This window comes from Hypanus sabinus, chromosome 8 (assembly GCF_030144855.1).
Source record: "Hypanus sabinus isolate sHypSab1 chromosome 8, sHypSab1.hap1, whole genome shotgun sequence".
Taxonomy (NCBI): Eukaryota; Metazoa; Chordata; class Chondrichthyes; order Myliobatiformes; family Dasyatidae; genus Hypanus; species Hypanus sabinus.
This window is the reverse complement of record NC_082713.1, coordinates 58,813,404-58,837,012: the sequence shown is the minus strand read 5'-3', so window position 1 is coordinate 58,837,012 and position 23,609 is coordinate 58,813,404. Positions and strand designations below refer to the sequence as shown.

Below are 23,609 nucleotides of genomic sequence, written 5' to 3'. Positions count from 1 at the left end.
CTCTTGAGAGATAATATCTGTCCTGACAAATGGGTGGATCACTCTGCTGCCTGGTGAGACTTATGACTGTGAAACAATCTCAGGTTCTGAAGCCTCCTCTGTGCTGATTGTAGGAGGTAACTGAGAATGTAGCAAATGGTTCTGACAGCTCTGGACACCTTTCTTCTTTAACAAACGACTCTGCTCTCCTCAGCTGATTGATCTGTTGTCTGTAGATGACACCAAACGCTATCTCCACTGTGTAGGAAAGTGGTCCTGTTTTGTCCTTAATTTTCCGAAGTATCCAGTTTTGATCATCTCTGTAGGCGCTTACCAGGACTGTTTGTCTAGAAGTGAAACACTGAGACTCCTTGTTTGAAGAGCCCTCAATTTGTCTCCGTTGTTTGTTCTGCATATTCTTCCCGAGATTGGGTTTGAGGAGATCTAAACATGAGCAAAAGGGACGGCCCAGGAGCAGCATAGCTTGTGAGTTATTGATGGTGGATTGTGATACGCAAGGAGTGTAGTGTGTTTTGCTGGCATTACTCACAGAGTGTTCTTCAGTCTCTTAGACAAACCTTTCCGCTAAGTCGTTTGGAGTTGGGTGGACTCCAAGTACAGTACAGATGTAATATGTCATATTCCAATCATTTTCAGGAACGACTGAATCTGTTCTGCAACAAACTGTAGTCCATTTCTCACTGACAAAGTGTTCTGAAACACCAGTCCTTGAGAAGAGGCCATCTCAACATGTCAACAGTGTGTGAGGCTGTAATGGCCACTACTGGGAACACTTCTGGTCACTTTTGTAGCTGCATTCACTACTACCAAGAAATTTGTGCCCATGAATGGTCCAGTAAAATCAAGATGATTCCTCTGCTAGGACAATGCAGGCTTTTCACAGTGATGGAGAAGCGATGCTCTTACCATCTTCCGGATGGGTTGACATCCCGAGTAGTTCCTGGCGAGCTGTTTGTTCTGCTGATCTTTTCCAGGTCACCAGACAAAGCTTTGAGCCAACACTTTCATTTTGACCATGCCTAGATGACCAGCCTGCAACTCCTCCATCACTTTAGCTCTCACATTGGATGATAAATCCCCACGTAAGGCAAACCCTGTGAAGAGCAAATTCATCCTAGCACAGGTAAAAATAGGGGAACTGGAATTTCAGCTGCATATTCTAGCCACCTTCATCAAGGATGATGCCTAGGCACTATGTGTGTGTGTGTGTGTGTGTGTCATCATCCATCCCTCCTGATTGGTTAGTCCTCAACCAATCAGGTTTCTGCTGTCCCACTTTGTTTGCAATCGAGTTCCAGTTCTTACTTAGTGAGACCTTCATCTTTGTTAAAATTCTTTTCCTCTAGTATTATTTCAATGACTTCCTTCACCAAGGGATCACAGAAGCTATTAGTGAGACAGAGTAGAGTTGCCGTTAAAGTCAATCCTATGGCTGTTGCTTTTGCAATGTTTTGCTTCCACCAATTTCTCTGGGTAATCCAAGCAGATATAACTCCTATGCCTAATGCAGGTTTCCGCCATGCACCCCATTGTTTGGCCAATATATGCTACTCCACAATCACAGGGGATCCTGTAAACACTGACTGTCCTGTGTTCTAGCTCATCTTTGACCCACATAAGCTGGAATTTGAGCTTCCATACAGGTTTGTGGATGGTATTAATCTGGTATTTCTTAGGTGCGGCATTTTCATTTAAACCTATTTCTGCTTTGATATGTTTTGAGTTTCCAATAGCATCCTTGAACACTGCTGTGGCATCATCCAGTAGCTTTCTTAATTCACTTTCAGTTGACTCTATTGCAGGGGATGTTGCATACAAATGGTGGATGAATCTGCATGCAAGTTATAGTTATCTCAGCCAATTACATCCCTGCAATGCTGGCCCTCTTGTTTTTACCAGGTGCAAGCACAATGCAGCATGTTGGTTGTTGTATTTCACTGTTAAAAATGTCATTCCCACAGGAGTTATCTTTTCTCCAGTACAAGTTCTTAGTAGGGTATCTGCAGGCTTCAGTTCAGTATATTTGAAATGCCATTGAAACTCATTTTATGGTATGGCTGAAAGAGCTGTGCCAGTGTCCAATTCCATTTTAATTAATTTGCTCTTCTCTTCTGGTGTAAGCCATATTGGTTGTTTCTTGTTAGTTCTCGCATTTTGAATCTCAAGGCTGCCAAATCCAATGTCACTTTAATCATTATCAGATTTTCATCAACAGCCTGAAGATTAGTGCTCATTTTTAATCATCAACTTCACTTTTTATCTTTTTCCCTTCCCTGTGCAGTCTATTTATTTTTGTCTGCCTGACATGCTCTTTGTATGTGTCCTTTTTTTTTGCATTTTCTGCAAGTTTCACCTTTAAACTGCATGTCTAGTGTATGTAAACACCAGCCACAATGGTAACACAAATTGTTCGGCCAGGCAGGTTTCTGTTTAGGCATTGCAGTTTTGTTAATGCTGACTTTCATTCCTGATTGCAACTCTATGCCTCTGGCTGCTGTTTCCATTGATACAAAGGTTTCAACTGCTCTTTTAAGTGTGAGTTTTTGCTTCAGTTAGGAACCAATTGGAATGCTTTCTTGTAAGTTTCCACAAACTAAATTATCTCTCAGTGCATCAGTAATCCCATCACTGAACTGGCAATGCTCAGGCAATTTCTTCAATTTATCCATATAATCTGAAATGGACTCCCCTTCCTTTTCATTCTGCTTGAGCATCTGCACCTAAAGCATCTGCAATCAACAATGGGTTTGGTTCTAAATGTTTCTGCGTTATGTTCACCAAATCAGCAAAGCTTATTTTGGCTAGTCTAGATGGAACAGTTACACTTCTAAGCAAACTGTATGCCTTTCCACTCATTAAACTCAGCAACACAGGCACTCATTTATCATTGGCTGTATTATTTGCATCAAAATACTGCTCAGTTTGTTCTGTATATATCACCCAGTTATCTGTTGTGCAATCAAACATGTCTGTCTTTCCAACGTAGCCAGCGGTTTCTGCTTTTTAAAAAAATCATTCCTATCAGTATCACCCGGTACTCATTATTTATGTTCCATGGTTGTACTCATTGTTTGTTAATTTTGTCCATTTTCTGTCTTTCTTTTTTACTCGAGCATTTCCCTCCCTTTCCATAAAAAAACATGCTGCACTTCAACATGCAGATAGTCATCAGGGGTTTGATTATAAACCTCCTCATTGCCACTGTAATGTTTTGTAACTCCAGAAAATAATCGATAGCATAACACAGGAGCCAGGATACTTGCCTACTTAGTTTTTTTTCCTCTTTTTGTTTTAGTGAGACCCTCACCTATGACATGGTGGTATAATAATGTGTGCCATTCATGTACTTACATATAACCTGTATGAATTATGTAAACAAACATAATGCTTAATTAAACAATATATTACATTACTCAAATATTACTGAAATATTAAATATACTACAGTTTCTTTCTGCAGAGAACAGCAGGATATCACCACTGTTTACCTATTAAGCATTTTCTTCAGTGATGAAATTAATGCAATTGTTGAAAAATATTTGGAATCATCCTTAAGATTCATTGCTTTGCATAAGTCCTTGCTCTACCAACGTACATAAGTTTTGTAAGGTAGAAAAAAGACAAATGGAAGAGTATGAAAGGAGCAATAACTAAATCAACAGAATAATGTCTCAAGTTGATACAGTATCTTCTCTCTGCGGAAGACCTTATTATTAAGGAGTTTACAGAAAGAGAATTGCACGTTTTAAAATGATTGAAAATAGACACAGAGAATATTCTACCAGTACTGTTGCAGAATTGTGATTGAATACTGATCCCCATCACAACCCATAAAATTATTTGGAATTGCCCATATTAATATATTTACATTATTTACATTGGTTCATAAAAATCTGATATCAGAACATAAGATAGTCCTATTTAGAATATGGTTCTTAAAGGATCTAACCGATCTGAAGTTGCATCTGTATGAATACTTAATATTTTTGCTTCAATTTCTTCCATTGTGTATGTTTTATTATAGCATGTTAAAATTTGGCAGACAAGTGCTTACTAAGGTTCTGAAAATCTTTTGAGTAGTTTGACATAAAATCGTTTAATATCCCTTGGGAGAGGAAATGCTAACAATGTTGATCCTTACTAATATAAGTGCTATGAATAAAAATGTTTCAGATCTCGTGAGAAAATTGTGAAGAAAAAGAAACAGTCACAATCACTGCACAGATGAAAATAATTTAATTTGTATAATAAATGAAAGTAATGCCTGGACTCAGTAAGAGCAACAATTTTACTTGGAAGCTCTCATTTACCAGATTGTAATGCAATAAAATTGTAAACATCTAAAGAACGGAAACTTAATACAAGATTTCTGTGGGAAGGAAAGAGTCAGCTTAAATAAACATAAATGAACTGTTCCAAATTTAAACTGGTTTATGTGTTTGATTCCGTCTAGAAATATTAGTATGCTAGAGCATTTTAATGTGTACAGGGTGAGTTTCATAATGAAAAGATGACCTGATGTTCTATATATTCTCTCTCAATATTTGTTACATTTCAATCCTTTTATTGACTCTCTTAAGAATAAAAGTTTCAGTGAATAATGCAGTGCTTTCATGTTTGATTGTGATTGCCCCAAAAATATAGTTTTACTAGTAGCCTTTTGAAAATACTGGTTTTGTTTTCAACGTTAAACCAGACTTGATTAAGATAAGAAAATTGTACAGTATAATCAACTGCTTCTATAATCACTGCTAATGTTTTCATTCCCCTGATTGAGATAATGACTTGTCCATTGTTTTTAACTTGTGGGCGATATTGTGCTGGGAGAGGATGGTATACCTTTGCTCAATAGGAAGCTGAGGATTAATGACTGCTAAAGGACTCTGTTTTTGTAGTGCAATTTTGTTATGCAATAATTTTATTTCTGAAGGTGATTTCATCTCTTTGCATGATCCAACTTCATTAATTATATTTATAGATACTGAACTTGTAGAGCTTGGCTTTGAAGAATATTAAAATTGTTCTGGAGCATATTTCTGTATTCTGAAAATTGGAATCTGTAGGATCGTATGAAGTTTATATTATGACATAATACTGTTGTAAAGTGAGAAGCAAAGAGGACTACTGTGTATTTTACTCAAAACAAAAAAGTAGAATGAAATGCCCTGACTGAGACAGAACACTGTTGTGCTGCAGGGATTTCTCTGAGACCCATTGAGTTCAGTGATAAGGAGCACTGTGCTTTCTTTTATGTTCAGATTTGTGACTCCTCTGGTTATTTTTATAATGTAAATAATTTGCACACTACATTAAAAATATTGATCTCTTCAAATCAGAAAAGTAAAATAAAACCTCCTTACTAAGATAGTCCATAGTTGTGCTGCAGGAATTTGTCCAAGATCCCAGTGACAAGGAGCACTGCATTGTCTTTTATAAACACAAGATACTGCAGTTACTAGAAATCTTGAGCAACACACTCACAATGCTGGAGAAACTCAGCAAGTTTAACAGTCAATGTATCCTCTCCCAGCTTCTTACATCTTCCTCACCCCACCTCTCCAGCCACCTATCTTTCCTCTCACCAGGTCTCATCTACCATCCTTCAGTTTGTTCTCCATCCCCCCCCCCCACCCCCCACCGTGTTCTGGCTTCTGACCCATTCCTTTCCAATCCCGATGAGGGGTCTCAGCCCAAAATGCCAACTGGCCATTCTTTGTAGATACTGCCTGACTTGCTGTGTTTCTCCTGCATTTTGTGTGTTCCACTTTCTTTTATATTCAGACTTGTGACTTTTCCGGCTATTTTTTAAGATGTTACTTATTTTGCTTACACCTTATTGATTATTTATATTATTGATCACTTCAAAAAAAAAAATCCCTTCTGGACCATAGAATAATATTTCCATTAAAGTAAGTGGAACTGAATTTTGGAGATGGAGAACAATATAGTGACAGTATTATATTGGCATTTCAATGGATACTAGCCAAGAATGGATTTCCAAGCAGCTCTTCTTTAATTTCTAAGCATATATAGACAATGACACTGCAGGAGATGAGATTGTCTTTGCTGTGCTGGGCAGCAACACCTGATGGAGTTTTACTTGCAGCATTTGAAATCATTGAATATCATAAATCATTGAAATATTCTCCAAATTGTTTAGCAGCAGTAGTTAGTGGCGTTCTCAATAGCTGAAAATGGGTCAAGTAGACAGAGGAAAAGAAAAATTAAAGTAACTATACCTCCCTTTATGTGAGCTAATATCTAATAGGTTGTTCTGCTTTTTTTATTGAAAGTTTAAAAAGGTGAAAAAAGTAGCTTTTCAATCAATAATACTTTTGGTAATGCTGAACATAGTATATATCAGGAAAATATAGGTTCCTATAACCAGGATGTTTCAAATCTATATTATATACTAGGCAAACTAAATTAGTAGTAGTACTGTGGAAGATAAATTAATGGAATGGTGTGAAGATGGTTTGCTAGATCAGTATGTTGAGGAAACAAGGAGGGAACAAATATTTTAGATTTTGTATTGTGTATCAGTGTTAGATTAAAGGGAAGGGTTTACAATTATATCAAAAGAAGCAGTTAACCTGAGAGCTGGGGCTTCAGTGGAGGAAGACCTGGGCGTTGACAATGAAGGGGAAAAAACAAAAGAGTAGTCTACTGAAAATAGTTAAAGGCTGTAAGAGCTTCTACAAAGAAAAATATTTACTAATGGGTGTTCTTTACCAATGAGGATAAGAAACTGATAGTTAAATTCATATTTTATTTGTTTTAAAATGCTGGAATCTATTCTCAGTTGATTAAAGGTGACTTAGAAAATAATCATCTGATAGAACAGTCGTTGAAATCAAGTATGACTAATCTATTAGAGGCTTCTTATCTGTGTACTTAGCTTAATGCATAAAAGGGAACCAATCAAAGAGTACTTAGACTTCCTGAAAGCCTTCAATAAGGTCTCACAGAAAAAAAAATTAGTTGAGAAATGTGCAATAATAATGCTTTAGTGGTGACATAAGTCTTTCTTTATATACTGACTGATAACTCAGCTGCTTGCCCAGACACCTTTATCATAAAGTAAGACTTACTTATTGACTGAAAAGCCTGTTCTCATTTGGATGAAAAGTTATCATTCTCAAAAACTTGCTTTTCTCTCTGCAGCTGCTGTTTGACTTGCTGAGTATTTTCAGACTTTTTTGTCATTATTCCATTGATTTCTGTCGTTTGTCCATTCATGTCTCGGCTTCCTTCAGAGTTGTTGCAATGCTCTAGACCTGTACCAAACTACTGGATTAACGGTATCATTTGGATGCAAAACAGTAAGCAAGATCATAGTTCCATTGTGAATTGTAATTCTCGCAGTGCCATAGGAGTCGCTTTTGAGCGTGCTTTTAAGCTGGAGTAGATTTTGTTCCCCTGCGACTGCTGTTAGTGTTTGGTTGATCAGCAGAAAAATAAGATCTTTCAAATAAAACACCAAATAAGCACTCACGAACTTTTGATTAACAGGAATTGCCAAACCATGATGGTCTTGGGAGATGCTACATAATGACATTGTAGTGAATTCCAGAGTCAGATTAGCTCAAAGTACTGTGCTATGTTTAGGGTTTGCATGTCTGCACTCAGAACAAATTTGCATTACTCTATAGAAGAAGATGGACCTATCTGCATCCCAGAACTGTCCCGTAACCTCAGATTAAAGTGAGTCTTCATCAGTGTGCAGAGCAGGTTAACCTTAGAAAAAAATTCCAGCTCTGCATTGCTTCCTACGTGTTTAGGGCATTATTTCCTCGATGTTCTGGCTCTTGATCAGCTCTCAACTGGTCCCAAGTTCTAATGAAATCAATGGAAATTTCATGAAAGCCATTCATTTTTCATGAAGCAAAAGAATTGGAGTTAAGATTGGTAATTTCCATTGAACTAGGATTGTAAACTAAAAATATTTAACAAAGTTCAATACATACACATGCAAATATATTTGGAGACTATGTTTTTGAGCTGGGACCACTTTGAATGGATATTAGACTCTAACAGTTTTTAAAATAAAATTAAGGTTGTGAAAACAGTAATTAGTTGTGAGCATATGACAATAAGATTTTCATTCTTATAATTTGTATCTACATCAAATCTGCTTCAACAAGCAGACATTTTAGTTTTTAGCCCAGTGTCAAAAACATTCCAAACTGCATTGATGTAAATTTTACAAAATTCCTCTTTTATCCTTGGGAAAAGATTGCATCTTTTTGGGAGATTTGTTCTGCAAAAATCATTGGAATTGAAAATTGTATAAGATATATTAATAAATGAGTTGGTTAAATAGAATCAACAAAAAAGAACCGGCTATCTCTTTAGGCTAGATTTAAAACTCTTTCAATGACAGAATGATGGGAAACCCCATCATTATTGCATCTACTTAGCTTTATTAAATAATAATATATATTTTCATTTTGGTTGGATAGTCTTTCACATTTTTAAGCCTAGTATAATTGTTGGCATGGATACAAAATTTAATTTTTATTTATTCTAATGCCCTCTACTTTTTAGATGCAATAATTCAAATAGTTTTCATTTAACCAAGACTTGATGTCTTTGAAGCCAGATTGTACTAAATGAAAGAAGGGGCAAAATTAAAAACAATGTATAGCTTGGAAGGTTAATCTTCTTCATATATAAGGAATTTCTCCTACAGCAGTAATCTTTTGCATTTATGTTTGAGCAATGTCCAATAATTAGCTTGATGTGCTGTGTACAGATTTATGTGACATGGAATTGGGCTGTTCCAACTCACAGGTATTTATACACCATGTAACCCTTTCCCATTCCAGTTACTATTTCTCAACCAGCTTCGTATTATTGTCTTCTCTGTGTATGCATCTAAGCATTTTTAATTGATGATTAGTTGAATATTGTTGAACAGTGACAATGGGTTAGTACAGGATAATAATCCGTAACTCAAAGATTCAAGGGGGAGTTGCCAAAAGTTGTGGAACAGTTGAGAATCATTCTCCATATTTATTGCCTTCATAATTTTAAAGGCCTACACAAGATCATTTGCAGACAATAGAACTCCAGTTTTCTCATTGGTAATCGAAGTGACATTTGTTTTCAAATGTCATTATTTTCCAACAAACTTCACTTTGACAGGTGCAAGAGGAATAAATTACACATTATCAGGAGCTTTAAGAGGCATTTAGACAGGCAGATGGACCATGTGCAGGCAGATGGGATTGGTTTAAATTGGCATTAATGTTGGGCCAGACAGTGTAGGCTAAAGGGCCTGCTCCTCTGTTGTATTATTCCCTGTTCTAACTCTTATAAATGTAACTTTCAAGAAACTGCTGGACTTCAAATGATTGTCAAAGGATGTTTAAAGTAAATATGTACTTAAAAGAAAAGTCCATGGCAGAGCTTAGGCTATGGAAGCTATTGAAACCTAGGCAAATAAAGGAGTCCTTTAAAAATATTTTCATCACTTTCTCTGTGAATGTTCATCAAACTCTACAATTATGCAGCAATATCAAACAGAATTTACAAGCTGTGACCAGCTTTTCAGTGGAGGAAAAAAAACATGTTAATTGCCAGCAGTCAGAGAGAATCCACTCCATTTCATCATGGAAACTAAATGTTGGATTTGTTTGTGTTATTTGCATGTTTTCTTTGCAACATGCTTTTAAGTATTCAAATTTATTATCTTCTTTCTTTGATTTATAAGCATCTAATCCAGATGTAACGTGCAGTGAAGTAACTACTTTCTTAATTCTGGAAGGAAAATCTGCAAATATTTTCCTCCTTTGCTGTATTGGAGAAATCAAATGAGCAAATGGAGTACTGAATTGTGCATTTGGCATGTTTCCATTCAATACCAACACAGATGGCTCTGTTGTTGCAGTGAAGGCAGAAATACTACATTAATGTTTAAAGGGATTAAAAATCCTCTTGGCAATAGTGGCATATGTTACCACTTAATTGTTGCATTGGATGCTTCCCCTGCTGTTACAAAACCTTCAGTCATTTTGTCTGCTTATAAACTATTGAGACTCTTTCACATTTAAACTAAGCTATTTACAACCTTTGTGTTTTGCAAGTGTATTCCTACATCTTATAGGATGTCAGTAACTTGGAATAGAAGCACATAACATGAAGGCATTACCTAATATAGCAGGACAAGCACAAGAAACTTACTTGTCTTGCATATAAAGTGGATCAAATTTTGAAATCTCAATCCTCTGTGATTCACACCATCTTTTTAAGCATCAGATCATATCAAGTAGTGAAAGTGAAACTAAAATGTAATTTAATTCATTCAAAGGCTGAATTGCAAAAATTACTTTTTAAAATTTGATACTCAAGCTATTCAGATGGAAAAATGCATAGTTTGTTGTTGCAGTTATTTCATCTTTTATTTGTGTAGGACTCCATTATTGTCCTAGCTCTATTGACTTCATGAAAATGTTCAAGGTTATATTTGTACCAGTACATAGATTGTTAACAGATTTATTGGCATGTGCGTTAAATAGTTAAGAGTTAACATTATTCCTGCATTGCCATTTGGTATTTTTCAAGAATTAAAGTGTGACTCATTCAAAGACTAAATGTTAAGCATTTTTCCATTGAAAAGGTTAATGCACCCATTTTGCTCTTTACCGTTACAAATAATGGTTACATACAGGGTAAGGTATTTTTATATTAACTTGGCTAGTGTGACATTTAGATGTAAGGAAGTAATAGCACCTCACTTCCAAAGAAATAAAACTGTTATGTAATACAGTCACTTACGGCAACATCCATGTCTTTTTTTCTCCACTTTTATCAATATAACATTGTTTTGGATTTTTTTCATCAGATTTGAAAGCACCAGGACTTGATCTGTATATAAAACTAATTGCAATTCCAATTCCCATTCTCTAATTTCAGTTAACATGCTCCCTCTCTATCACTTTCTGTCTCCTATTCAAAGCAGGTCCTCTCATACACATCATTTTTTCTCCAAGCCTTGACACCGGCCCCCTACCCCGTTTCGGTCCCATTCTCCATCTACCTTATCGCCCATCACCCACAGTTATTTGGTTCCACTCATTTCCTTACTTAAACCAGATTCCACAATATGCAGCCCTTTGCTGTCTCCACCTATCATCTCCCAGCTTCTGTCGTTTTCTCCACCCTTTCATCCCCAGCCTGACTCCATCTGCCAATCATCCCTCCTAAACTGGATCTACCTCTTTCTTGCCCCCAACCCCCACACTCACTAATTTATACAAGTGATCTCCCCATGACTCTTTCAGCACTGATGAAGGGTCTCAGCCAGAAATGTCAACTGTCTATTTCCCTCCACAGATGCTGCCTGACCTCCTGAGATCCTTCAGTAGCTCATTTTATTGCTCCATATTCCAGCATCTGCAGTCACTTGTGTCTCCTTAATCTATGTATGATTTCTACTTTGTAAGTAGACTTGCAAAATGTTCATGAAATGTAATTAAGATTCAAGCATGACAGGAAATCATTTACAATATGGAGTAAAGACAAGTTAAAACCACAACACATTCACAATTCAGAGTAAATGTATGTGAGGAAAAGTTACATAATTGGATTCTGTTATTTTGGTTGAATTTGTTTGGCTATTAGTTTTGCAGATTAACTTGTCTGTTGCTCCACACTTGGACTGGAACATCAAATGTAAAACAAAACCACTTTGGTTTTAAAATTCTGAGACTTCATAGAGTGAAAATTTGATTTTTTTTTTGGTCAAGCACAGACAAATGTAGTGAGATATATAATGAACTGAAATAAAAGTTTAATTAGTTGTAAATCAAGTTGATATATAGAATTAGGAATAATTAAAGTGAAGGAAGTAAACAACAGAATCAAGGGATTCTAGTTGAATTTACTTGCACGTTTTGAATAGTATTGATATCTTTGTTTAAGGAAACAGTACCTTCTGATGCTTAGATGGTTGCATTAGAATCCCGAGTTGTATTAACATGCTGATTGTGAACTGACCAGTGACAATGATTTTAAATATTCTAGCCATGTATGGCAAAAATGTCACAAATGATAACAAAAATAATATTCTCTATTATTATTATTATTGTAAATTTCAGGTTGTGTATATATCTTAGATTTTGCACATACAAATAAAAGTAATTTGATGCCAAACCTACTATGTAAGTGCCAAAAGCAGTCTTTTTACCCAATCTGGATTTGATCTAAAATCATTTAAACACAGTGTGGATAGCTTTATTATATATTTTTTAAAAAGAAACATCAAAATCTGTTGTAGTATTACTACACTCTTTCCTTTGTATAACTGAAGTGTAGGACTCTTCCTGTAGGAAGAGAAAATATTACAGTATCTGTTTATAATTAAAAATTGTATTTACCCATCTTAAATTATACATTTTTTTTTATCCTAAGGCTTAATTCAACCTAGTCAAGTTTGATAAGTTAAATGTTCCCTCCACTGTTGCTAGTTATAGTGATTTATTTGAAAATAAAGTTAGATGGTTTTAATATAACCAAAAACACAATTGTCCAAAGTCCAGTGTTAATTATCAATCACATATAGAAAAGCCACAGAGCTGATGCTACGGGAAGTGGCTAAAATACTGCATGAATATGCTGCCGATTGTTCCTCTGGGCATGTAGCTGAGGCAGAATAGAGAGAATTTCTGTCTGCTACTAGTTGGAAGTGCAAAGAATTGTATCCTCCAGAACTATCATTCATCAATCCAATATGTACAAGAACATTTCTAAGGAATATTAATGGAAATTACTTGATTTTGTTTTATGTGTGAACAAGCTTTCATGAATTACTCAATAATACCTCAGCTGTTGGAATTGTACCATTAATTTGAAAACATCTCTTACAGTAAAAGACTAAATAACTTGAATATAATTTATATAGTTAATCTAACTTGCAATTAGCACTTTGTTAGTAGTACGAGGAATATGTTTACCAATTTAAGATGCGTTTTGTTTAAATTTTTTGCTGAAAGTATAATCAGGAACAATTGGGGGTGCACTTTACAAAAAATAGCAAAATATACCAAACACTCAAAGTTCAGCTTACCATCTATACTTGTTCAAAATTGTTTCTTCTACTTTTGGTTTTCTCAAAAATCCCTCTCTAGAAAATAATGGAGATTTCCTCAATAATTATAATTACGGTTATTATGGTTAGTTATTGTAATGTTTCTATGCACAAAAATTGTTCCTTATTATGTGTCTGAAGTGGGAAACCTTAATAGCTAGTTTTAAACATGTTACTTTTACAGAAAACTTCAATAAAAACATAAGTTTAACACACAATGCACATATAATGCTGGAGGAACTCAGCAGGCCAGGCAGCATGTATGGAAAAAAAGTATAGCTGACATTTCAGGCTGAGACCCTTCAGCAGGACTGGAGAAAAAAAACGATGAGTAGGTTTAAAAGGTGGGTGGAGGAGAGAGAGAAACGCAAGACGATAGGTGAAATTGGGAGGGGGTGGTATGAAGTAAAGAGTTAATTGTTGAAAGCAAAACAAAGACTTGAGAAGGGGGGAGTCGGATAGGAGAGTTTAGTGTGGGTTTAGTACTTTTATAAGGAGGGCCGAAAGGCCTGTACTGTGCTGTAGTATTCTAGTGTCCAGTGTCTAGAGAGGACAGATGCGATGGAAGAAAAGGGGGTAGGAGCACCAGAGGGAGGCATTGAGCAGGTTAGGAGATAAGGTGAGAGAGGGAAAAGGGGATGGGGAATGTTAGGGAGGGGCACATTACTGGAAGCTCAAGCAATCAATTTTCATGCTATCTGGTTAGCGGCTACCCAGACAATATAAAGTGTTGTTCCTCCAACCTGGGCGTGGCCTCATCATGACAATAGAGGAGGCCATGGATTGGCATATGGGAATGGGTGGAATTAAAATGGTTGGCCACTGGAAGATCTGCTTCTTCTGACGGATGGAGCGTAGGTGTCCTTCTGGCGAAAACATGATTTTGTTTTGGATTTATAATCAGAATCAGGTTTATTATCACTGATATATCATAATCATATTAACCTTAGTGAGCATATAGATCATTAAATTTTAGAACTAATAATTCCACGGGGATGCTAGACTGGATAGTGGAATGCTCCTTTTGTGGGATGTGGGAAGGTAGGGAGAACTTCAGTGTCCCTAATGACTACACTTACAAGAAGTGTATCTTAGATGCAGCTTCTAACAGACCATAATAAGGATTTGGAGCTGGAATTAGATGAACTCTGGGAGACTGAGGGGTTGGTAGACACCCAAGGTGCCTGACACAGGTGACTGGATGACTGTCAGGAGGGGGAAGGTGGTTAGGCAGCCAGTGCAGAGTACCCCTGTGGCATTCCCCTCTTCAACAGGTCTACCGCTCTGGGTACTGTTGGGAATGCCCTAGCAGTGGGAGAGTGAGCAGTCAGACGTTGTCAGTACCAGTGACATAGGTAGAGAGAGTGATGAGGCCCTGCAAAGTCAATTCAGCAAGTTAGGTGCTAAGTTAAAGGACAGAACCTCTAAGGTTGTGATGTCAGGATTGCACCCCATGGCACGTGTCAATGAGGTCAGAAGTAGGAAGGTCATGATGTTTAAGATATAGCTAAGAAGTTAGTATAGGAGGGAGAGCTTCAGATCTTTGGATCATTGCACTCTATTCCAGGGAAGCCGGGAACTGTACAAAAGGAATGGTTTGCACATGAATTGAAAGGAGTCTAATATCTTAGCTGGAAGGTTTGCTAGTGCTGATTGGGGGTTTTGAACTTAGAGTTGCAGGGGAATGATAACTAGAGCACCAGAACAGATAGTTGTTAAGCCTACACACAAAGTTAGGATCCAAAAGGCTAAGCACGGTGGGACTAATATCCTGAGCTGTGTATATTTCAATGCAAAGAGTATCGAAGGAAAGACAGATGAGCTTAGCACATGGAGAAGGATGTGGAATTATGACCTTGTAGCCATTAGTGCTTCTAAATTTCCACAGATTGACTGGGACTCCTATATTGTAAAAGGGCTGGATGGGAAAGAGTTTGTCAAGTATGTTAGGAAAGTTGCCTTAAGCAGTACCTAGAAGTCCCTTCTAGACAGAGTGGAATAAAGATCTCCTATTAGGATATGAGACAGGGCAAAGACAGGAGTTTGTGTAGGGGAGCATTTTGCATCTAGTGATCATAGTGCCATTAGTTTCAAGGTAATTATGGAAAAGGTTAGGTATGGCCCTCTGGTTGAGATTCTCAATTTGAGAAAGGCCGATTTTGAAGGTATCAGAAAGAATCAGACAAATGTGGATTTGATTGGAACAGGTTGTTTTCTGCCAAAAGTGTACTTGGTAAATGGGAGACCTTCAAAAATGAAATTTTGTGAGGAGAGCTTGCACGTTCTTGTCAGAATAAAATGCAAGGATGACAGATTTAGGGAACCTTGGTTTTTGACAGATACTGAGGCCCTGGTTAAGAAAAAGGAGGAGGTTCATAGCAGATTTAGGCAAGCCGGAAACAATGAGGTACTTGAAGAGTAAGAACTGTATGGAAACACTTAGGAAGTAAATCAGGAGGGCTAAAGGAAGAAATGAGGTTGCTCCAGCAAACAAAGTGAAGGAGAATCCCAAGGGCTCTACAGGTATATGAAGAGCAAAGGGATAGCAAGGGACAAAACTAGTCCTCTGAAAGATCAGTGTGGTAATCTATGTATGGAGCTGAAAGAGATGGGGAGATCTTAAATAGTGTTTGTGCACTTGTATATATCAGTGGAGATAGATACAGAGTCCGTAGATGTGAGGTAATGCAGAAGCGAGGTCATGGTCTATACAGATTACAGAGGAGGAGCTGTTTGGTGTCTCGAGCAAATTAGTGTGGATAAATCCACAGCACCTGTGAGACGCTAGTGCAGAAATTGCAGGAGTCTTGGCAGAGATATTTGAAACATCCTTAACCACAGGTAAGGTACCAGACGACTGGAGGATAGCTAATGTTGTTCCATTTTTTAAGAAAGCTTCTAAGAATAAGCCAGGAAATTATAGGCTGCTGTGCCTGACATCAGTAGTGGGAAAGTTATTTTAAGGAACTGGATTTATAAATATTTGGATAGACAGGGACCAGTTAGAGATAGTCAACATGACTTTGTGCATGGTATGTCACGTCTAACAAATCTTATAGAGTTATTTTTTGAGAGGAAGTAACAGGAAAATTGATGAAGGCAAGGACATGGAATTTAGCAAAGCCTTTGACAAGGTCCCACATGAGAGGTTGGTGAAGAAAATTTAGTCACTTGGCATTCAAGATGAGGTATTAAATTGGATTAGACATTGGCTTTGTGGAAGAAACCCAGAGAGTGGTTGTAGATGGTTGCCTGTCTGACTGGAGGCCTGTGACTAGTGGCATGCTGTAGGGATCAGTGTTGGGCTGTTGTTTGTCACGTATATCAACAATCTGGATGTTAACGTAGTAAACTGGATCAGCAAATTAGGGTATAGTGGACAGCGAGGAAGACTATCAAAGCTTGGAACAAGATCTGGACCAGCTGGTGAAATGAGGGGGAAAACGGCAGATGAAACTTAATGCATTTGTTGCACTTTGGGAGGACCAACCAGGGAAGTCCTTATACAGTGAACAATAGGGCACTGAGGTGTGCAGTAGAACAGAGGGATCTGGGAATACAGATCCGTAATTCTTGAAAGTGGTGTCATAGGTGGATAGGATCATAAAGAAACCTTTTGGCCTTTATAAGTCAATGTATTGAGCACAGGAGTTGGGATGTTGTTTTGAAATTGTATAAGATGTCGCTGAAGCCTAATTTTGACAATTCTATACAAATTTGGTCACCTACAGGAAAGATATCAATAAGATTGAAAGAGTATTCAGAAAATTTACAAAGATGTTGCCAGGAATTAAGGACCGAGTTATAGGGAAAGGTTGAAAAGGTTAGGACTTTATTCCCTAGAACTTAGAAAATTGAGGGGAGACTTGATGGAGGTTTACAAAATTTTGAGGGGTATAGATAAGGTAAATGGAAGCAGGCTTTTTCTATCGAGATTGGATGAGATTAGAACCAGAGGTTATTGGTTAAAGCTGAAAGCTGAAATGTTTAAGGGGAACATGAGAGAAAACTTCTTCACTCAGAAGGTGGTGAGAGTGAGCAACAAGCTGCCAGTGGATGTGGGGTCAATACCAAATCTGAAGAGAAATTTGGATGAGTACATGGATGGGAGGAGCATGGATGGCTATAGTCCAGGTGCAAGTTGATGGGACAAGGCAGATCAATGGTTTAGTACAGACTAGGTGGGCCAAAGGGCCTGATTCTGTGCTGTAGCGTTCTATGACTTTGTAACTCTAACAAGCTACAAAATTTTGGGTCTTCATAAATAAATATTAGGTTGGTGTCACTGGCCTGACCAGTAAATATTACATTTGATAGACTAACTGTGAACAGTTTTCCCCAGGTACTTTAACAATAAATAATTTGTTACCTTATCTGGGTAACTGAAAAACACCTTTGCACTCTTTATGTTGAGAAGCTCATACATCTTGCTGTGGATCTGTGAAAAGGGTAATGCAATATAAAAAGATATTATATACTGGAAAGAAGGATTTTGGAATCCTAACTATACTTCCATATAACCAAAGTTTTTATTTTGGGTAACTTCTGGTTTTATAAAACAGAACATCATGAAGGCCTTCTCTGGAACAAAGATACTAAGGATGAAAGATATTTTCTAATTATCTTGTATACATTATGAAAGCACTTACTTATTGTGAGCTATGGTGTATTTTGTATTATTATATAAAGATTACCTGTATTAATTCACCTGAGTGATCCATTTTTGCACCCATATGAATAGGCCATGGCCGTTACTAACTTCATTCAAAACTTGCGTGGATGAGTGTGTGCCTTCACAAACATATCCAATATTCTCAAATCAGAAGTCCCGTATAAACTGGGAGATTTGCGGTCTGCTATGGTCTAGATTTGTGACATTCAAGACCAGCAATCCAGAGTCTTAGACAAAGTCCAGCTACGACCTACAGAAGACCATCATCAGACCAAAAAGGCAATTCTGGGTGAAATTAGAGACACAATCAAACGCAGAACAACTGCGGCAACGTTTGCATGCCACTACTTCCAATCAGGAAGTGATGCATCACTCCCTGATGAATTCAACGCCTCTTAATCACACTACAGGGTAGCGAATAACACCGCACCTGTGTGAATCCCTGCAACATTTGGCGACCCAATGATCTGCCTTAGAGGCTGATGTCAGAACATCCTTCAGGAGGCTGTACCCTTGAGTGCTGTCAGCCCCAACCATGTACCTGGCTGGGTACTGAAAACTTGTACCAACCAACTGTTCAAAGAGATGTTCATTTTTGCATTCAGAGTGTCCAGCTGCTTCAACAGGGCAGCAATCATACCAATGCCAAAGTACAGGTTGAGTTGTCTCAATGACTATTGACTGGTGGCACTCAGATCTACTGTGATGAACTGTTTCCAGAGGTCGGTCATGGTTAGAATTAACTTATGGCTGAGCAAGGACTTCAATCCACTTACCACCACAACAGATTTGCAGCAATAATGTCTACAGGCTTTCCATTCTGCTTTGGAACCTGTCTCAGGCTACTGCTCATTACTTCCACTTCAGCATTCAGTACCATGACTCCCTCAGTATATATCACCAATCTTGTAAACCTGGGCTTCTGTACTGCCTGCTGGAATTGGATCTTTGACTTTATCATCAAGAGACCACGATCAGTTGTAAATCAGTGATAGCATCTCTTTGCTGACAATCAACACAGATGTACCTCAAGGATGTGTACTTAGCCCACCAGTCTACTCTCTCACTCAAGACTGTGTGGCTGGGCATTATATGATTCATGACTGTGTGGCTAGTTACCTATAAATTCACTGATGATATAACTATTGTTGGTAAGATCTCAGGTGGCAATGCAGGAGTGAGACAGTTTCGCTGATTGAGTAGTGTTGCAACGACAACCTCACACTCATCATCAGCAAGACCAGGGAATTGATTATAGACTTAAGGGAAAGGAAGTCAGGAGAAAACACACCAGTCATCATTGAGAAGTCAGCAGTGGGAAGTGTGAGCAACTTTAAGTTCCTGGGTGTCAACATTGCTACGGATACAGCATCAATAAATATGAAACTGAGGGTTTAAAACAAATCCCGAGATTTATTAACCTCCGCTCAAAACGTATAAAAGTAAACAAACGACTAACTTTAACTGGAAGTTAACAGTTAGGTGCCAGTATCTAACAAATAGTCAAACTTAGAAACTGTTCTTAACGAGTTCTCATCCAAACACAGAATTAAAGTGATAATTTCAAATTTCATGTGATTTATACAGTCATTAAGGAGAGACTTCCCCGAAACAAACGATTCCTTCGAAGTAACGATGATCTGCCAATCCCACAGCTGAGAGATGCCTTGTCCGAAGAAATCACGAGGAAATAAAAGGAACTGACCTTTTGACTGAAAGGAAGTCACTGCACAAACCTTCCCAACCTTGCAGTGGTTTAACTCAAATGTGCATGCCACAATTCCTGAACGAAATCACAAAGATCCACCATTCCCAAGACACTGAACGACGTTAACATTATCCAATCCTTTGAACTCGGATAACTCTGGTAATGCTTTCTCTCTCTGATACTGGACTGTAAGGGAAAAATAACTGTGCAACAAACAAAACCGGTGGAGCCTCCACACCTCCGACCGGCAACAACAATGTTGCACAAAAATAAAAATGAGAACCCCGTCACAGATCGCAGTTAGGTTTAAATACTGTTTGGACATGAAATGTCTCTATTTCCTGAGGAGACTGAGGTCCTTTAACATCTGCCGGATGATGCTGAGGATGTTCTACGAGTCTGTGGTGGCCAGTGCTATCATATTTGCTGTTGTGTGTTGGGGCAGCAGGCTGAGGGTAGCAGACACCAACAGAATCAACAAACTCATTTGCAAGGCCAGTGCTGTTGTGGGGGTGGAACTGGACTCTGACGGTGGTATCTGAAAAGAGGATGTTGTCCAAGTTGCATGCCATCTTGGACAATGTCTCCCATCCACTTCATAATGTACTGGTTAGGCACAGAAATACATTCAGCCAGAGACTGATTCCACCAAGATGCAACACTGTGCGTCATAGGAAGTCATTCCTGCCTGTGGCCATCAAACTTTGCAACTCCTCCCTCAGAGAGTCAGACACTCTGAACCAATAGGCTGGTCCTGGACTTATTTCCGCTTGGCATAATTTACTTACTATCATTAAGTTATTTCTGGTTTTATTTTGTTATATTTCTACTCTATTCTTGGTTGGTGCAACTGTAACGAAACCCAATTTCCCTCGGGATCAATAAATTATGTCTGTCTGTCATTATGTGCCTTAACATCACCCCACGGTCATGGAACAATTAAATCATCCCACTCACAAGACCATTACATCATCCCACTGTCCCATGATCAAACCGTGAACATGTAACAACATCTCAGAGGATCTTTATTCAGCCCACACACTGTTCAATCATGAAGAAGGCATGCTAGTTGCTCTTTTGTTAGGTAGTTTCGGAGATTGGGTATGTCAGCAACACCTCCTGTAAATTTCTATAGATCTATGGTGGAGAACATTCTGACTGGTTCATTGCACAGGATTACAAGAGGCTGCAGAGACCAAGCACCAACCCTCCCCACCACTGAGGGTATCTTCAAGAGGGGGTGCCTCAGGAAGGTGGCATCCACCATTCAGGACATTCCCCCTTCTCATTAACACCATCAGCCTGATGACTACCACTCAATGATTCAGCAGCAGCCTCTTTCCCCTTTGCCAAAAGTTTTCTGAACAATCTGTGAATGCTGCCCCATTATTCCTTTTCCTGCATTTTCTATTTTATAGTCATTTTTAATGTCTTTGCACTGCACCACTGCAAAACAACAAACGTCACATCATTTATGGCAGTGAGACTAAACCTGATTCTAATTGTATTTGTTGCTGTGAGATATGTCATAAAACCAAGCAGCTTAATGATTCATTTCTAACCTCCCCTCATAATATATGTTGAGAAAAATTGAAGAATTTGTTCAAAAGGCATAGATGTCTTGATGTTTTTCCTAAGAGGGTGCAATTGTTACAAACTATCTTACAAATTAATACACAGCAGTATGAGTCAAATCCCAGATCTGTTGCATTCATCCAGAAAATTGTAGCACCAAGAAAGAACATTGTTAACTATACAGTTGGCCCTCCTTATCCACTGGTTCCACAAGTGCAGATTTAACCAACCGCATATCGGGAAAACCCAGAAGTTCTCTCTCCAGCACTCATTGTTTGAGCATGTTCAGACTTTTTTCTTGTCATTATTCCCTAAACAATATAGTATAACAACTAGTTACATTTCATTTGCATTGTATTAGGTATTATAAGTAATCTAGAGATGATTTAAAGTATACGGGAGGATGTGTGTATGTTACCGCGGATCGGGATCAAAAAAAACCCCGGAAGTTCTCTCTCCAGCACTCGTTTGAGCGTGTACAGACTTTTTTTCTTTTCATTATTCCCTAAACAATACTGTACAACAATTATTTACATTGTATTAGGTACTGTAAGTAATCTAGAGATGATTTAAAATACAGGGAGTCTTTAAGTTGGATTTGTACGTAAGTCGAACAGGTACATCCAGTATTATTTAGCGTTAGCATTTGTCTTAGTATATAGTATATATTTTACCTTTCTATGCGTATCAAACACTTAAGAAACATATGGATTTCAATAATTAAACCACTGCGTTGCTTAGTAATAATTGTAGCTGTAATCAGGGCAGGGCATTTACATGCTCCATTATTCTCATTTTATCCTTTAAAATAGTTCCAATCGTTGACCGACTGTAGCCCAACACTTTTCCAATGACCAATGGTGTTTCACCTCTTTCCGATTGCTTTATTATTTCCACTTTATTTTCAATCGTGATCATTTTCCATCAACAGAGCAGAAACACTGCGGATTCGGCAGCAGCCACGGGCGACAAGTCTGAGCTCCCCCAGGTCTTAACGTCCACCAGCATTGAGTCAGATTAAATAAGGTTTGGAGCTCTGCCGGGTCCTAAAGACCACCCGCACTGAGACAGGCTCAAGTCAAGTCAAGTCACTTTTTTATTTATTGTCATTTCAACCATAACTGCTGGTACAGTACATAGTAAAAATGAGACAAAGTTTTTTCAGGACCATGGTGCTACAGGAAACAGTACAAAAACTACACTGAACTATGTAAAAACAACACAAAAAAAAAACTACACTAGATTACAGACCTACCCAGGACTGCATAAAGTGCACAAAACAGAGCAGGGATTACAATAAATAATAAGACAATATAGAGAGCAGCATCTCCAACACCTTCACACTGAGCACAGGGGCCCACAGGGCTGTGTGCTCAGTCCACTGCTGTTCACTCTGCTGCAACACACAGCTCAAACCACATCAAGTTCGCCGATGACATAGCCGTGGTGGGTCTCATCAGCAAGAACGACGAGTCAACTTACAGAGAGGAGGTGCAGCGGCAACAACCTGTCTCTGAATGTGAACAAAACAAAAGAGATGGTTGTTGACTTCAGGAGGGCACGGAGCGATCACTCCCCGCTGAACATTGACGGCTCCTCGGTAGAGATCGTTAAGAGCACCGAATTTCTTGGTGACCTGGTCCCTCAACACCAGCTCCATAGCAAAGAAAGCTCAGCAGCGTCTCTACTTTCTGCGAAGGCTGAGGAAAGTCCATCTCCCACCCCCCCATCCTCATCACATTCTACAGGGGTCGTATTGAGAGCATCCTGAGCAGCTGCATCACTGCCTGGTTCAGAAATTGCACCAGCTCAGATCACAAGACCCTGCAGCGGATATTGAGGTCAGCTGAGAAGATCATCGGGGTTTCTCTACCCGCCATTATGGACATTTACACTACACGCTGCATCCGCAAAGCAAACAGCATTATGAAGGACCCTACACATCCCTCATACAAACTCTTCTCCCTCCTGCCATCTGGGAAAAGGCACCGAAGCATTTCGGCTCTCACAACCAGACTATATAACGGTTTCTTCCCCCAAGCCATCAGACTCCTCAATACCCTGAGCCTGGACTGACGCCTTGCCCTATTGTCCTGTTTATTATTCATTATAATGCCTGCACTGTTTTGTGCACTATATGCAGTCCTGGGTAGGTCTGTAGTCTAGTGTTTTTTTTGTGTGTGTTGTTCTTTACGTAGTTCAGTCTAGTTTTTGTACTGTGTCATGTAACACCATGGTCCTGAAAAGATGATGACTCATTTTTACTATGTACTGTACCAGCAATTATGGTTGAAGTGACAATAAAAGTGATTTGACTTGAATAGGCACAGTAGAGGGCAGTAAGTTGGTGTCAGTCCAGGATCTAGGTATTGAGGAGTCTGATAGATTGGGGGAAGAAACTGTTACATAGTCTGGTCGTGAGAGCCAGAATGCTTTGGTGCCTTTTCCCAGATGGCAGGAGGGAGAAGAGTTTGTATGAGGGGTGCATGGGGTCCTTCATAATATTGTTTGCTTTGGGGATGCAGCATGTAGTGTAAGTGCCTGTAATGGCAGGAAGAGAGACCC

The 23,609-nt window shown here is 38.4% G+C and overlaps 1 protein-coding gene across 4 annotated transcripts in view; it reads left to right on the top strand.

The window, feature by feature from the left end:
* Nucleotides 1-23,609, top strand: part of LOC132398202 (transmembrane protein 33-like) — a 133,267-nt gene that overhangs the window by 91,323 nt on the left and 18,335 nt on the right. The window lies entirely within an intron of this gene.